This window comes from Vulpes lagopus, chromosome 8 (assembly GCF_018345385.1).
Source record: "Vulpes lagopus strain Blue_001 chromosome 8, ASM1834538v1, whole genome shotgun sequence".
NCBI classification, from domain to species: domain Eukaryota; kingdom Metazoa; phylum Chordata; class Mammalia; order Carnivora; family Canidae; genus Vulpes; species Vulpes lagopus.
The window spans coordinates 115,646,059-115,662,718 of record NC_054831.1 but is presented as its reverse complement, the minus strand read 5'-3'; the positions used below and the strand labels follow the sequence as shown (position 1 = coordinate 115,662,718).

Genomic DNA, 16,660 nt, shown 5'->3' with positions numbered 1-16,660 from the left:
ACATTCAGTGGTCACCTCTCAGTGCTGCTCATTTCACTTGATCCGTCAGAAGCATTCACCCTTGACCTTCCCTTTGTTTTGCAAAACTTTTGCACTTGGCTTCCAAGATTCCTACCTCTGAGTTGTCCTCTTACCTCTCTGATGCCCTCCTTCCCAGCCTCCTGCTTATTCCTGCTCAGATCACAACTCCTAAAGGCTGGGGTGTCCCCAGAGCTCAGTCTCAGGGATGTTTCTCTTCTCCACCTCCACTCCCTTGGTGATATCAATTAGTTTCATGACTTAATATACTAACTATATGTCAGTTACCCCAGATCTACATTTCCAATTCAGACCTGTCCTTTGACCTCCAGACTTGTGTATCCGAGCTCCTGATCAATGATCTTCCCTTGAGTGTTTGACATCTCAGAGTTAATGTGCATCCGAAAGAAACTCCTGATCTCCTCAAACATGCTTCTCATTTAAACTTCTCCCAAATAATCACAGCTATCACGTACACAGTGCATACTCGTGCTTTCCCCTGTTATAAGTGCTTTATGATATTAACTTATTAAGAAAAATGAACAATCCAATTAAATAAAAATGGACGGAGGAGCTAAGCAGACATTTTTCCAAGGAAGACACAGGTGCTCAATGGGTACATGAAAGATGCTTGATATCACTCATTATCAGGAAAATGCAAATTAAAATCTCATATATATCACCTCATTACCATTGGAATGATGATTATCAAAAAGACAAGAAATAAACAGTGTTGGCAAGGTTGTGAAAAAAAGGAAACCCTGTATACTGGTGGTGGGAATGTAAATCAGTGTACTATGGAAAACGGTATGAAGTTTCCTTTAAAAATTAAAACAAAACAAAACAAAACTGGGACACATGGGTGGCTCAGTTGGTTAAGCATCCAACTCTTGATTTCAGCTCAGGACATGATTTCAGAGTTGTGAGATTGTTATAACAGCCAAAACTGCCTAGGACATAGGGCAAAATAAATTAGTTCATCATTTTGCTTGTTGAACAAAATCTTAATAGAAAACTCTCATACTTAAGTTTAATCAATAAGCATTTTGTCTAGAAAACAACACTGAAAATTCACACGAGCATTTAACGACCACACCAATCTCTCTCTCCCTCTGCCACAAGCCCCCCTTAAAAAATTAAAAACAGAATTACCACATGATCCTGCAATTCCACTTCAAGGTATTTATCCAAAGAAAATGGAAGTGGTAATTCAAAAAAATAAATGTACCCCTATGTTTATTGCAGCAAGCATCATTTATAATAGCCAAGATATGGAAACAATGTGAGTGTCCATGGATGGGTAAATGGATAAAGAAATTGTGAGATATATATGTATATGTGAAATATATGTATATATAGATTTAGTTATATATATATATATAATGAAATATTATTCAGCCATGAGAAAGACGGAAATCTCGCTATTTGCAACAACATGAATGGACCTTGAAAGCATGATGCTAAATGAAATAAGTCAGACAGACCTCAGATGAAATAAGTTATGATCTCACTTAGATATGGAATCTAAAACACAACAACAACAACAATCCAAACTCATAGACATAGGGAAGAGACTGGTGGTTGCCACAGGTGGAGGTGGGGATGGTGGCACAATGGGAGAAGAGGTCAAAAGGTACAAAGTTCTATTATAAAATAAATAAGCCATGGGGATGTCATGTAGGGCATGGTGACGATCACTAGTCATCCCGTATTGCATATTTGAAAGTTGCTAAGAAAGTAGATCTTATAAGCCTTTACCACAAGAAAAAAAATTTCTAACTACCTATGGTGACAATGTTAACTAGACTTATTGTGGTGATCATTTCATAATGTATACAATATCAAATCATTATGTTGTGCCCCTGAAACTAATGCAATGTTATATCACCTATGCCTCAATAAAAACAAACAGAAACCAAAAACTCATGACGACTTTATGACATAGCTGTTACTGTTATCATCCCCATTTTACAGATTAGAAAACTGAGGCCTAAGGAGGTTCCATGACCGGAGGTTAAGGACACAGGCATTATGTGGCACTCTGGGGTGGAAGTCAGGAGGTCAGTGGCAACTTTGTGGCATTCTCAACTTACTGGTACCCACTCCTTGGGTTACACTATCATTGGGTTGGCAAATTTTTCACTGTAACTCATTCTGCTCCTCCTTGCTAATGTCTGCACGCTGAAATGCAGGGTTAGCCATTGCCAGAACTGCTTGTTGGATAAATATCATGTTTACCATTTTTACATGCTTCAACTTGGTTTGCAACTAGACACTAAGAAGCCACTGTGGTTCAAACAACAATCTTCTTTGGACATAGACAGGAATCAAAACTCTCACACAAAATGGTAGAAAAGCTTGTGATTTGACAACTCAAAACATACCAGTGCCTCTTTTCTATTCTCCATTTCTGTGGTTTTCATGTTCCTATGCCCTGGCCAAGGGTGTTGTCAAAAATTATGCCAAATAGCATGACTACTGTTGACTTTTTTTCTTCTTTGGCAGTTTCACTACTGACTTGCTCTTCTTACTTTATTTTCTTTTGTTTTAAAACAAGTAACAGGGAATGAGGGAACAAAATAGCAGGGCCCAGTGCAACTCTTATCTTGAAGATACACTTATCAAATTTGGACTACCTAGGTGACAAATAAATAATATCTTTTTTGGAACTGAAAACAAATGTTCAAATAAAACTTGTCTGTGAATGTTCATAGCAGCACTACTCACAATAGCCAAAAGGTGGAAACAGCCCAAATGTCCCTCAACAGATGGATGGAGAAACACATTATGGTATAACCATACAATGGAATATTATTCAGTTATAAACAGAAACAAAGTCCTGATACATGTTGCAAAATGGGTAAACCTTGAAAACATTTTGCTAAGTAAAAAAAAAAAAAGAGGCCAGACACAAAAAGCCACATACTATGTGATTTCACTTATATGAAATGTCCAGAATAGGCAAATTTATGGAGACAGAAAGTAGATTAGTGTTTGCCAGGGGGTAGGGAGAGGGGAGAATGGGAAGTGACCACTTAATGGGTACAGAGTTTCCTTTTGGAGTGATGAAATGTTTTAGACCAAAATGGTCATGATGGCCGCACAACACTGTGAATGTACTAAATGTCACTAACACTACATTTTATGTTCTGTGTACTCTACCGCAATAAAAAAAAATTCCTAGAAAGCAAAAAAAAAAATATTTTTCAGATATTTTGGGGCATTCTCTCAAATTAATATTTACCCTAATTTCCCCAAAGAGAAAATTAACCAATTAAGATGTTTGTTACACAGGTATAATCATGTGTCAAAACTCTTTGAATTGTTCTCAGTAAGTCTGTGTTTCACTGTATATAGGTTTTACTCTAATAAAAATTAGCCAAGCAAGAGTAACAGGGAATACAACAGTACATACAAAAATAGTCTAAGGAAATGTGATATTGTACTACCTACAGGATAGGTTGAACTACACAGCTACACTGCTGTGTGGAGCTCTAGGAAGCATATCATAAAAGTCATTTAAATTACCACTGAGGTCTAAAGGGATTCACATGTGGAATTGCAATCAGGTAAGTGTTCAGCGGCCTGGAGGTCATGGCATGTTCTGTTACAGATGTTCCCAGCAGCAGGGAACTTGCTTCTTGATCACAGGAAGTCCGAATGTAATTTCACATTAAAGTTCTTTGCCTGTAGAGCAGTCAAATAAAATGACAAATATCCATTGCAGGGAAAATGTTTACCCTTGTTACATGGCTAGCTAATCTATTGCTGTGTCCTTCCATCACCATTGCATTATGTATAAAATCATATGTTATCATATGTATCAGACAAACACATCAATGAAAGATTTTTCTCTTATTTAAATTAGAAGCATTTAAGAAGATTGTTCTCAAACAGGTGCAGACATTTAACAATATTCACCAAATATTTTTTGAACACAAGGTGCCTAAGGATTATAATATTAGCACTCAATGTTGCATTCCTAACTTTACCTTAAGTAGATTCCTCAGCTACTTTTTTGTCTCATTTGAAGTAGCAGGTGATTGTGAAGACTTCCAGTTCACAAGGAACTTGGTCAGTTTTAGTGTTTATCTTTTCCTTGCTTTTCTTTTATATCACATAGAAATGGGGTTATATGAACAACTCTTTAAAATGACCTAAGTCAAAAAGTGCAAGGGAAAAAATTAAGTTACAAACTCCAGAAAAAACAAAAAGCTGATAAAGAAAAAAATGTAATAAAAAACCATTTCTTGGCCTTGCAGTAAACATTTATATCGTCAAAATATAAATCCTGTTTATTAAATTTCAACTTTTAGAATATATAGTTATACAACATATAGATATAACTTTGATTATGAGACAGAAAATAAATGTTCTTAACCTAAAAAAAATGTTATTGACCTTGGCAATGTAAAAGTTCAAATTATAGAAGGCAGAAGGGAGAAAAAGAATACAAAGCAAGGGGATTAATTTCATCTCATAAAGAGAGAGCCAAAAGATACTGAGTAATTTAACGGAATTAGAAGTAAAAGTGTCAGTATATGACAGTTACTGGAACAGACATAGTACCTAACTGAAATCCCACTTCACTCTATATCCCGGTGAGAGAACCCCAGTTTTGTTCAGGGTATCAATGTGCCCACGGGCAATGGATTATTCACTAAACCAGTGGCTCTCAACACTGGTTGCACATTGGAACTACTTAGAGGAGATTATAATTTAATTGGTCTAGGGCACAGTTTCTCAGTCTTGACACTACTGACATTTTGAACAAGATAAGTCTTTGTTATGGAGGGCTGTCCAGGGCATTGTAGGATGCTTGGCAGTATTCCAACCTCTAACCACTGGATGCCACCCCCTTTCACGACAATAAAACAATGTCCCCAGATATTGCCAAATGTCCCATGGGGCACAAAACAACCCCTGGTTGAGAACCACTTGGACTATGGTGAGCCCATAGTACACCCGTACATTTTCTTTAAAGATTTTATTTATTTATTCATGAGAGCCACAGAGACAGACAGAGACATAGGCAGAGGGAGAAGCAGGCTCCAGGCAGGGAGCCCAATGCAGGACTCGATCCCAGGACCCTGGGATCATCACCTGAGCCAAAGGCAGGCAGACGCTCAACTACTGAGCCACTCTGATTCCCATGTCAGTACATTTTAAAATATCCCTAGAATATTCTAAAATGTACACAAGGTTGAGAACGACCAATCGAAGCCAGTGATATCAATCCTGTTCTTGTAGGTTTCTCCAGCTCTCTGTGGCCGTGTGACTCAGTCCTGGCCAATGAGATTTGAGTAGAAGTTTGTTGGTGGGAGGATTTCTAAGAAAGCTATGCTTTTTTGGTAAAAGACAGCCAACATAGCTCCAGTTTCTTGCCCATTCTCTTCTTCATCTCTGTATGCAGATGCGATGTCTAGAGCTGCAGCCCTCTTGTAATCAAAAGGAGACAAGCATAAATATAAAAACTAGTCTCTTAAGGGTAGCAGAGAAGAAAGATAAAGAGAGCCTGGACCACTGCTGGCAGTTTCTGGTGCCTGAACTAACAATAAGATTGGACTTGTTAAGTGAGAAAAATCTCTGGCCGTGTGTTTAAACCACTGTAGTAAGGTTTCTGTTATTTGAGTGGAAAGCAAGCAACTGCTGTGATTATAAATGCAACGAAGAGTGGAAGGAAAAATATATCAGTGGGATGGGGTGGGGAGGAGAGAAAGCAGTATGAACAAGTTAAATGCTCATTTCTCATACCAAGAATGCTAAAAGGACAAATCAAAACCCATTATACATGCCCCCAAAGAATTGAAAACAGATATTCAAACAAACACTTGAACATGAATACTCATTGCAGCATTATCCATAATAGCTAAAAAGAGGAAACAAGCCAAACATTAATCAACAAAATGTTTATGGGATATTATTCAGCCATAAAAGGGAATAAAGTACTTGTTCATATTACAACATGGATGCATCTTAAATACACTTCACGAGGTGAAAGAAGCCAGATAACAAAAGGTCACATATTGTGTGATTCCACTTATATAAAATGTCCAGAATGGACAAATCCACAGACACCTAAAATAGGTGTAGTAGAGTAGTTGCTAAGAGTCAGGGAGGTGAGCAATGGAGAATAACAGCTAACGAGTACGGGGCTTCCTTTTTGGGGCGATGACAATGTTCTCAAACTAGATAGTGGTGATGGTCACACAACTTCATGAATATGCAAAAATCCATGGAGCTGCATTCTTTAAAAGGATGAAATTTGTTTCAATGAATTACACCTCAACAAAAAACAAAACAATAGAAATAGCAGAGAATTAGAGATACAGAAGAATCCACCAAAAGTCAGAGCTGAAAGTGATTCCTTTTTAGGAGCAGCAGTAGGAGCAAGAAATAATTGCTTTTCATTTAGTCCTTTCATATCCCTAGATTTTCTTTAAAACATATTTACATTACTTCAGTGAATTTTTAAAGAAAACTTAAGGGAAAAAAAAGTGACACAAGAATATTTCTTTGTGGCCTTGGCAAAGCTAGCAGCTCTAGTAAGGAAGAACTTTTTCTCTCCCACTTCCAGGCAGGTTGCCAATTTAAAATCCCCTTCCTTTCCTGCTGGCCTCTGCCAACGTGGTGTCAGACACCGAGAACTAAGCTTCTAAGTAAGAAAGCTTCTAAGAAAAATAAAAAGCACATTCTTAACTAAAATCACACGTTTATAATTCTTCAGGCCCGTGACTAGCACAACGTTTTCCATGAGAAAGAAAAAGTGAGGAGTATCCTAACTCAAAATAAATGGCCAGTCCCTTTGAGAGCTTTTCAACAAGAATAAGAAAGAAATATGTTCCATAGCAATAACCTGTCCCATCAATCCAGATCTCAGCTCCAAGTTAGTGGGACCCATGGATGTGGTCATTAGAGTCAGAACTCGGGAGCTATCGGAGCAGGTTATTGCCCTAGGTGGGCAATCTTTTTTTCTGGGGAAGGTACACTTTGCTCTGCAAAAGGCTTATATAATCCCAGACTTTTAACCGACAGATTCTTGATGAATTTATAGCCCCAACTCCTTATAAGATGCAAATCTGGTGGCATGGCTGATGGCTGAGGGTGAACACGAGGTGGGTGAGAACCTGCATCTCCCCTAGCCTGCACCCCAGGCTTCAGTCTCCCTGGCATTGCCGCCGGATTCATTAGCAGAATCTACAACAAATGGAATCAGAAGTGCAGTTAACTTCCCCTGGCTACTTTTGGGGATCGACTAACCCCCAAAAGATTCCTTTTTAATGTCCTGTTGTGTTGCACAACTACTTTTTGCTTAGCGCAAGGAGCAAAAACCTCTGGCTTCCAGCACAAAGACTCCCTTGAGTCAATCTGCATTTTTTTAATTCTTCAGGACCAGCGAAGTCTCCTCTTATTCAACCTAATTTTTCTAGACTACCAACTCACATTTTCTCTCGTCTTTCTGCAAGCGTCCTGACCTGCAGGTGCCTTCACCAGCCCACCCACCCACAGGAATTTTTTCATGTGCTCAATGAGTTACAGGGATGGACAGAAGCATTTGGATGCTGTCCATGCGGGCCTGATCTTGCCAACTTCACTGGATTCTTAGCTCCTGCCTCAGTGTTATTTTCATGAAGCCTCACAGTAAGTGGGCCCAAATGGGAGGATACGGCTTGATTTTAGTTGTTAACCCGTACAATGCATCCCAAGGGCATCACCATTTTGAGTCTGGAAGGCCTGTGTGAGCCAAAAGAACAATCGTGGTGGAACTTCAGATGCTGTGGTTGAGGGGCAAGAGGTCTTTGGCTCCCACGTCATACCCAACCCCCATAATGAGGAAGAGGGGGCAGGAGCTGGGGGTTAGGATTGCTGCCAATAGGCACACCACCTGATACTGTCCTAATATCCGTGAAAAAGATGTGGCCGGATGGGAGGAATCTGATCAGCCACGACTCGGGAGCCTGTTTGCCCTGCCTGGAATAGGTGGACTGGTCGTCGTGGAGGGGAACAGGGGTTGTACTTATCAGATGAGGATGATGGCTCAGGACAGACATTTATACAGTAAGACTGGGTCAAAAAGTAAGCACAGTTGAAAAGGTTTTAATACAAAGGACCCAACTGTCTCTAGGAGGATTTCAGCCCTGCTTGCCTTCCCCCACCCAGAAAACTGTCCTCCCACAGAAGAAGGGGCTCTTCCCAGGAAGGGATTTTCGGGGGGCCTCAACTTCCAACTCCACCTTGGAAGCTGACAAATTGGAAAGGCTGGAAAATGTGTCCCTTGCCCCCTTTCACCTTCTTGTGGGAGGCCCCACACCCCTTCTGATGTCCTTCCCTCTCACTCCCCTCAGGAGTTGGCTGGGGAAGACTTCAGGCAATCTACAGGGCCCGTAGATGGACCCGACAGGGCCATCTACGTTTTAGCAACAGGGCCTGAGAAGACTGAGGGGTGGAGTTTCAGGCAGTCACCTGCGGTGGAGGAAATCCTATCATTTGATACCAGGCCGATCTGAGTTGGATTCCCAGCTTTGCCACATATTAAGTATGTGGCTTTGGTCAAAATATGTGACCTTGCCAAGCCCCCAGTTATTTTGACCATGAATTTAAAAGAACAACAATATTTCAAACACCCATCAAAAGAATCTGGTTTAAGTTAGGCACCCAGTCAACATCATGTTACTATTATCGTTGATAAATATTATTGAGTTGCAATGAAACGCGCTGGGATCAGAAACCTGCTTTGCTGGTTGACCTTTTTACCAAGTCTCTGCCCCTCTCTGGACTAGATTCTCTGCCTACACTGAGAGCCTGTGGTTTCCAAGCAGAGGGCATGATGGAAGTCAGATGCCAGAGAGGGGCATGGTGTGCGTGTACGACAGTGAGAGAGTGCGTGTGTGTTTGGCGGGGAGCATGAGTAGAAGTGTGGCCCTTTGCATTAGACTGAAATGTTACCCCAGAACCCAAACAGCCATGCAGGCGACAGCCTTCAGCTTCCTGCCACCAGACCCCCGTGACAATCGGTGTTTTGGAGAACCTGAGAGGCGCGCAGAGAGGCCGGTCTGCAGGGAACAAAGGTTGTGTTACCAGTGACTGCTGGTCACTTCCTCTCCCTCCCCAGCTGCTTGGAAGGCACGAGGGGGCTGGATGAGCCCAGCGAGTCCTTAGCAACTCTATCTCCGTGGAAAACGGAATGGCAGGCTCCGGGCCTCCCGAGGGGTGCTGGCTGGGGGCCAGGCCTCGCTGTCAGTGCTCGGCGGCTAAATTGAATCCAGCTGTTGCTGTGGAATCCGATATTAACAAATGTGTTTCTGGGGCAGCCGGTGCTTCCTACCGCGGGAAGCCTCAGACCCCCATCACAGCCCTGACGGAGATTTTGGAGGGGCCCCAGGCTGATGGGATCCCCGATTGTTGCTTCTGTGGGGAGGTAGGGGGTGCTCTCTAGTTGGGCTAATTTATCATATTGGTTATCACATTCACGAAGCGTCTGGATCTCTTGCCAGGTGCTGGAACCCTGCCTCTCCATCTCGGGAGCCAGCTCCAGAGTAGCTTGATTTTTTTTGTGTATTAAATGTGTTTTCCTTCACCTGAGGCTCTCTCTTCACCAAACTCTGGAGGGTCTGACTGCTTCGAGCCAGGAAGCAGGGAGAATCCAGGAGCTCAGGGGCAGTGCTAGGTTGCCCTCCTCTGTTCTGAGGTCTACTGGGCATCACAGATGATCCTCTCGCCTGCTCCCTTCCTCCTTCCAGGCCTACTGTGTGCCAGGCATTCAAAAACAGTACCTATTTATTCCCTTTCACTATTTTTTATATTCCCCAAATGAATGAGACCATATAAAGGGGAAAGGAGAAAAAATAAGTGGGAAATATCAGAAAGGGAGACAGAACATGGAAGACTCCGAACCCTGGGAAACGAACTAGGGGTGGTGGAATGGGAGGAGGGGGTGGGGTGGGGTGGAGGTGACTGGGTGTTGGGCACTGAGGTGGGCACTTGACGGGATGAGCACTGGGTGTTATTCTGTATGTTGGCAAATTGAACACCAATAAAAATAAATTTATTTAAATAAATAAATAAGTTTATTTAAAAAAAAAAAAACAAAAAAACAAAAATACGGTACCTAAGGACATTCTCACAGTAGCCTTGCAAGGTAGGTTGTATTCTCTGCTCACAGCAACTGTGACATAACCGGAGGAGGTCCCAACAGCAGAGGCTGGTAGAGTCACAATTTAAGTCAGGTCTAACTGACTGCAGTTGAGGGTTTTTCCCCCACTTCCATGGCGCACTCACCACACGGGGCCTGGTACAGTGGATAAAGAGATGGGCTAGCATCCCTGCTCCAGACAAGCTGGCAGTGCAGGGAGGAGGAAGTAACCACAAGGAGCGCCCAAATCAGGGCTGGAAATGATGGTGTAGTTGCAAACCCCAAGCCATCCACAGAGAGGTGATGACCCGAGGGTGGGCACCTTGGGAAATGGTGGCTTTCTGAAGTGGAGTATACGGTGACTCAGTGCAGTGCAAGCTTCCAGGTTGGCTCTTGGATCAGGAAAAAAATACTTCGAAGGACATTAATTAGGACAACTGAGGAAATTTGAGTGTGGACTGTATTTTATTTAATAGTAATAGTAATGTAGCAATGTAAAATTTCCTTAATATTTAAATTGCAGTCATGTAAGAGAATGTTCTGTTCTTAGGAGATTCAGCTGAAATATTTTAGGATGGTGGGTCTTCATAGCTCCAATTTCCTGTCCAATGGTTCAGCAGCTAATGCTAGTAAGTATATACACATAGAGATAAAGCAAAGTGGCAAAATGTCAAAATTGGCGAATTTAGATGAAAGGTATAAGGGTATTCATTGTACTGTTTTTGCAACTATTCCATAGGCTTGAAATTCTTCCCAATGAAAGATTAAAGAAAAAAAAAAAAGGAAGTGGGAGCAGGGGGAGGAGGCAGCAAGGGAGAAAAGGAGGAGAGAGGGCAGGGTCCTGGCAGCCGAGGGGGGATGTGAGTCTGGGAAGGCAGCAGAGACTACAGGAAGGTGGAGGTTCGCAGGGACTTAGGGGTGGCTGAAGAACAGTTTGGAGGGCACTAAACAGGTGGTGTCTGAGGTTAGGGGGTGCAGGAAAGCTGGGGGGCAGAGGTGGAAGGTACCCTTTCAAAGTTTACTCCAGTGGCAGAATGGAGGACAGGTGGACAGGAGGAGGAGTACTGCAATGCTGGGCAAAGGCCTTCTTAGAACCGGGGCCTGAGCCCTTCTCAGGAGGTGAAAGGGCTGATGGGGACAGGGAATCACTGAAGAGTCAAAGGAGCCCACGTCTGTCTCCGTCCCCGTCCAAGCTCTTACCATAGCATAGAATTCTCTTACCTTCAAGTATTCATTACCTGCTGGTCTTTTCTCCCCACCAGGGTGTAAGCCCCAGGAAGGCTTCTGTTAATCTTTGTTGCTTTATCCTTAGCACATGTCAGGGGCTCTGTATTTTGGAATGGGTCAATGACAGGGGGCATAGTCATTTGCCAGGACTGTGGTAACAAAGGCCCAGAGACTGGGCAGCTTACATGACAGAAATGCATTGTCTCATGGTTCTGGAGGCTGGGAGTCCAAGGTCAAGCTGTTGGCAGGGTTGGCTCCTTCTGAAGTCGGGGAGGAAGGATCAAGCCTCTCCGTGGTTCACAGATGACGGCCACCTTCTCCGTGTGTCTTCACACAGTCTCCCTCTATGAGTGTCTACTTCTTGGTCCAAATTTCCCCTTTGGATAAGGACACCACCCGCCCTGGATTGGACCCCCCACCCCGCTACCGACCTCATCTTAATTCATTACATCTGTGGATGACCCTGTTTCCAAACAAGGTCACATGCTGAAGTTAGGACTTCAAACAAGGTCACATGCTGAAGTTAGGACTTGGAGGGGGACACAATTCAAGCCACCAGGGGGACACAGGAGGGGAAAGAGGGAGATGGGGAGGGTGGGAGAGGGGCCGGGCCCTGAGGAAATAGGACTGGAGAAGAAGCTGAGGCTGTTTGAGGTACAAGGGGGCCACCCTGTTGAATGTTAAGAGAAGTGAAGAAAGTCCTTCTGTTCTGTGTGGCCCAGAAAGTTGAACTACAGCCAAAGGGAGGAGGTTTTGGTTCTGCTGAAGGGAAATTTGTATGTTAAGAGATAGGACAGTCCAGAAGCAGAAGGGAGTTGCTCCAGGAGTGGGAAGTGAGTGTCCCATCTCTGGGAGAAAGGCGAGATTGGTGGATCCCCAGAGCCAGTACAGATGGCATTTCAGCCCCTGGGGTGAGAGGTTGCTCCAGACTGATGTATTCCTTCCTTCTTGTCAGGTGAGCAGCTGCCTTAGGCCAGGCTTGGGGCTGCACTTGAGGAAACCCATGGCCTGGAACCCCCAGCCTGTCTGTGAGTGGCCATCCTGGAAGTCCTTTCTAGTCCCTGTATTCGTGCTGAGATCTGGGGGCAACACTGCGCCAGACGCCAACCCAATGGGGCCTCTCCCAGAGCCAGGGTAAGACTCTGCCCCCACCCACTTCCCCTATGAAATGCCACCTGGCTGGGGTGCTCACAGAGTGCTCCTCAGGATGCACCCCAGGTCCCCAGTCCCAGCCCTGTCCCAGAGTGGGCCCTGGGCAGATCAAGACACCTGGACTTTGGTCCAAGTTCTCCAAGTTCTATTAGTGATGGTGACAGCCTTGGCCTCTGAGCGCCAAGGCACCCCTCCTCTATGAGACTCGATGTCTTCACCTCTATAAATGAGAGCAGGTTAGCAAATCAGTGCAAGTGGATGGCAGGGTGATAGACGAACACTGGAACTGAGGACGGATCTGGGTTTACGTCTCTGTTTTCTTACTTCTCAGCTCCGTGACTGGGCAGGTCACTTAAGCTCAGTGAGCCTGTGTCTCATCCGTGAAATGGGCATGATCTCAGTCCCCTGCAGGGCAACTAACAATAGCCTGGCACTGGAGCAGCTCTTCTAGTGATTCATTTTGTTATTAAAGATAGTCTTTTGTAGACTCTGAAAAGTTGCAGACAAGTGAGTCAGAGCTTTTAATAATCAACTTCAGACCATGACCTGGAGTCATTTAGGAAGGAAGCCTGGGGGTGGACATTACCTTGGGGAACCCCCAGTCTGGCTGCATCCTCTTTCTTCATCTCTGCTGGCCTGAGAAATCAGTCTCATGCCAGGAGGCCCTGTAGGGGCCAGACCAGCCCTTCCGCGTAAGGGAAAGTCCAGGCCTTGCTTTTTCCCCACATGCGAGAGGCCACCTCTTCCAGAGGAACCCCAACCCTGCTTCGTAACCTCAGTCTAATCATGAGGAAAACATTGGGCAAATCCCAGTCGGAGGACATTGTGTAAAAGCCATGACCAGTCCTCAGAACTTTCAAGGTCGTCAAAAACAAGGGAAGTCTGAGAAACTGACCCAGCCAGGAGGAGCCTTGGGGAGCCTTTAGATGCGATGACTAAATGTAAAGTGACGCCCTAGGTGGGCTCCTGGACCAGGAACAGGACATTAGGTAAAACTAAGGAAATCTGAGTAAAGCAAAGGCTTCCATTAACAATGGTTGTCAGTGTTGGTCCATTAGTTACAACAAATGCTTTACACAGACCTGAGATGTTCCTAACAATAGGATAGATTGCTTGGGGGGTGTCAGGGACTGAATGTTTGTGTCCAGCCCCTTAACTCATATGACATCCTAACCCCAATGGTGATGGTATGAGGAGATGGGGCCTTTGTGAGGTAAATCGGTCATGAGACGAGGGTCTTCAGAAATGGGATTAATGCTCTGACAAGAAGAGACACAGCTTTTTCATGCTGTCTTCTCTCTGCTGAGTGAGGATACAAGGAGAAGGTGGCCGTTCACAAACCAGGAAGCGGGTTGTCACTGGTCACTGGGTCTGCTGGCCCCTTGATCTGGGGCTTCCCAGCACCCAGCACTGTGAGAAGTAAAGGTTTGTGTTCAAGTCACCCCATCTGTGATATTTTTGTTTATAGCAACCCATACGGAGACAGGGGAGTATATGGGGGCTCTCTGCACTGTCTTTGCACATCTTCTGCAAATGCAAAACTACTCTAAAATAAAAAGTTTTGGGGGGCTTGGGTGGCTCAGTCTGTTAAATATCTGACTGTTGATCTTGGTTCAGTCTTGATCTCAGTGTCGTGAGTTCAAGCTCCACATTGGGCTCTGTGCTGGAGATGGAGCCTACATTGAGCAAATGAACAAACAAATAAAGAGTTTACTTTTTAAAAAATGCTTGCTTTTTAGGACGTCTGGGTGACTCAGCGGTTGAGTACCTGCCTTCGGCCCAGGGCGTGATCCTGGAGTTCCGGGATTAAGTCCCACATCGGGCTCCCTGCATGGAGCCTGCTTCTCCCTCTGCCTATGTCTCTGCCTCTCTCTCTCTTTGTCTCTCATGAATAAATAAATAAAATCTTAAAAAAAAAAATGCCTGCTTTCAAAAGAAAAAATTGTCACTAAAATGGTCATTATCTCAGAGAGTGTGGGAGCTTAGATGTCTTTATTATTTTCCTTCCTCTTTTGCGTAATTTTTGGTATTTATTATGATAAAAACTTTAAATTTGAAGAAAGAAGGAGTGAGAGGGGGATCCCTGGGTGGCGCAGTGGTTTAGCGCCTGCCTTTGGCCCAGGGCACGATCCTGGAGATCCAGGATCGAATCCCATGTCGGGCTCCCGGTGCATGGAACCTGCTTCTCCCTCTGCCTGTGTCTCTGCCTCTCTCTCTCTCTCTCTCACTGTGTGCCTATCATAAGTAAATAAAAATTAAAAAATAAAATAAAAAAAATAAATAAAAAATAAATAAAAAATCAGCTGCAGTTCAGGAGAACAGAGAAGCCAAGACAGGGTAGGCCAATGGTGGAAAGTACTGGAGTGTGGTTGACTTAGAGTTGTAAGAAAAAAAAAAAAAAAAAAAAGAAGGAGTGAGAGGGAACAAGAGAGGCAGAGTGGGGAGAGAGAGAGAGAGAGGAAGGAAGGAAAGAAGGAAGGAAAGCAGGAAGGAGGGAAGAAAGAAATGAAAGCAAGAAGGACAAAGGAAGGAAGGAAAGAAGGAAGGAAGAGGAGAAAAGACAGAGGGAAAGAAAGTCTAAAGCCCGTTGGGCAAGCAAACACCAACTAGGGCAGCTGTCAGTTGTCTAGGGGTGGGAGGTAGGTGAGGCCTGGGTCCTTTCTTGCTGAATGAGTCCTCAGAAGTGCAGGGAGCCTCAGCCTCCCCCACAGCCTGGGTTATTCTCAAACCCCAGTGCAGTTTTGTCTGAGGGCCCAATGAAGGCCTCAGCTCCCAGCTGCAGCCCCATCTTGGTCCTTCTGCTTCCCCTGGGAAAGTTGCACCCCTGGTGGTGAGAGTTGGGTGCTGGCCTGTGGCAGATAGATGACTCAGAAGCAGTGAGAGGACCAAAACATCACGTTGCCCTGGCCCAGGGGCTTTTCAAATTTCCCCGGAGCCCTCTCCCAGCCAGTGACTCACCCCTACCTCCTGTCACCCAAGAGAATAGCTCAAAGCTGTGTCACCTATTGTCAGGGAGGGAGTGTCTGGTCTCTGAGGTCCAGGCAAGGCTTGAACCCTGAGGAGTCCAAAGTTCTTCCCAAGGTTTGGGCAGATTGCAAGAGGCCTCACCATCTCACGGTTGGTTTTGGCCTTAACTCTTTCTTCTTCATCTTCTCTTGTCTGTTCTGCACCATGGGGGTCCCCGAAGAAGCTCAGCACCTCGGTCAGTGTCTAGGTTCTTTAAAAAAAAAAAAAAAAAAAGCCATTCTCACCCATGTTCACGAGGGAGGCCTCATCTGCTGCATCACGAGAGAAGGTCACACTGGGGACTGCACACCAGATTTTTCACCAAGCCTGTGAAATAACCAAGGGCCTTCCCCGGGCATCTCCCTGCTCCTCCCCTGCACCGCCTCCACCCCCCTCCCTTCCCCGCCCTGCACCCTGCCATTTCAGAGCTCCCTGTCTTCTCCCTTACTCTGCTGGCCGGGGGCTCTCCTGAGGCCCTGTTCTCCCATTCAGTATCCGAACCCCTCCAAATGCACAGCCGACAACCCAGCTGCGGGCTAACGGGAGCCACTCTCTGCTGGAGGCAGTTGGGTTTTACTCAACCATTTGTATTGAATGTGACATACAGAGTGAACAGGGCACATATCGTAGGTGCATAGTGTGATTAATTTATAATTTATAATGAATATATAATAGGGGGAAATTATGTGACTGGCACACTGACCAAATAACAGAGCACAGCCAGTACCCAGGAACTCCGCTCCTGACCTCCTTCCCCAAGGAGAACCACTGTCCTGACTTCTATCAGCATAGGTGGACCTCACCTGGCTCCATTGTTCCCGTCAGTGGGGTCACACCAGATGTGCTCCTCTGTGTCTGGCCCCTTCACTTCACTGCTGCTTGTGAGGCTCATCATCTTGTGTGCCGCTGCACATCTTTGTTCTCGTTGCCGTGTGGCATTTCATTATGTGGTTATATCCCAGTTTATCCATTTTACTCCTAATGGGCACCTGGGTAGTTTCCAGTTTGGGGCTGTTTTTTACATATCGTGCATATGTCTTTGGGTCTCTTGATGGCCACATGCATGAATTTCTATCGGGAGAGGAATAGCTGGGTCGGGGGATCTGGAATAGGGGATTGTAACAA

General features: G+C 44.6%; 1 long non-coding RNA gene across 1 annotated transcript; it reads left to right on the top strand.

Annotated features, from left to right (window-relative positions):
• Positions 1-7,456: 7,456 nt before the first annotated feature.
• Positions 7,457-14,326, top strand: LOC121498220. Its single transcript, XR_005989640.1, has 3 exons — positions 7,457-7,659; positions 12,333-12,511; positions 14,269-14,326. It is a non-coding gene; the product is annotated as an uncharacterized LOC121498220 (long non-coding RNA).
• The last annotated feature ends 2,334 nt before the right edge of the window (positions 14,327-16,660 follow it).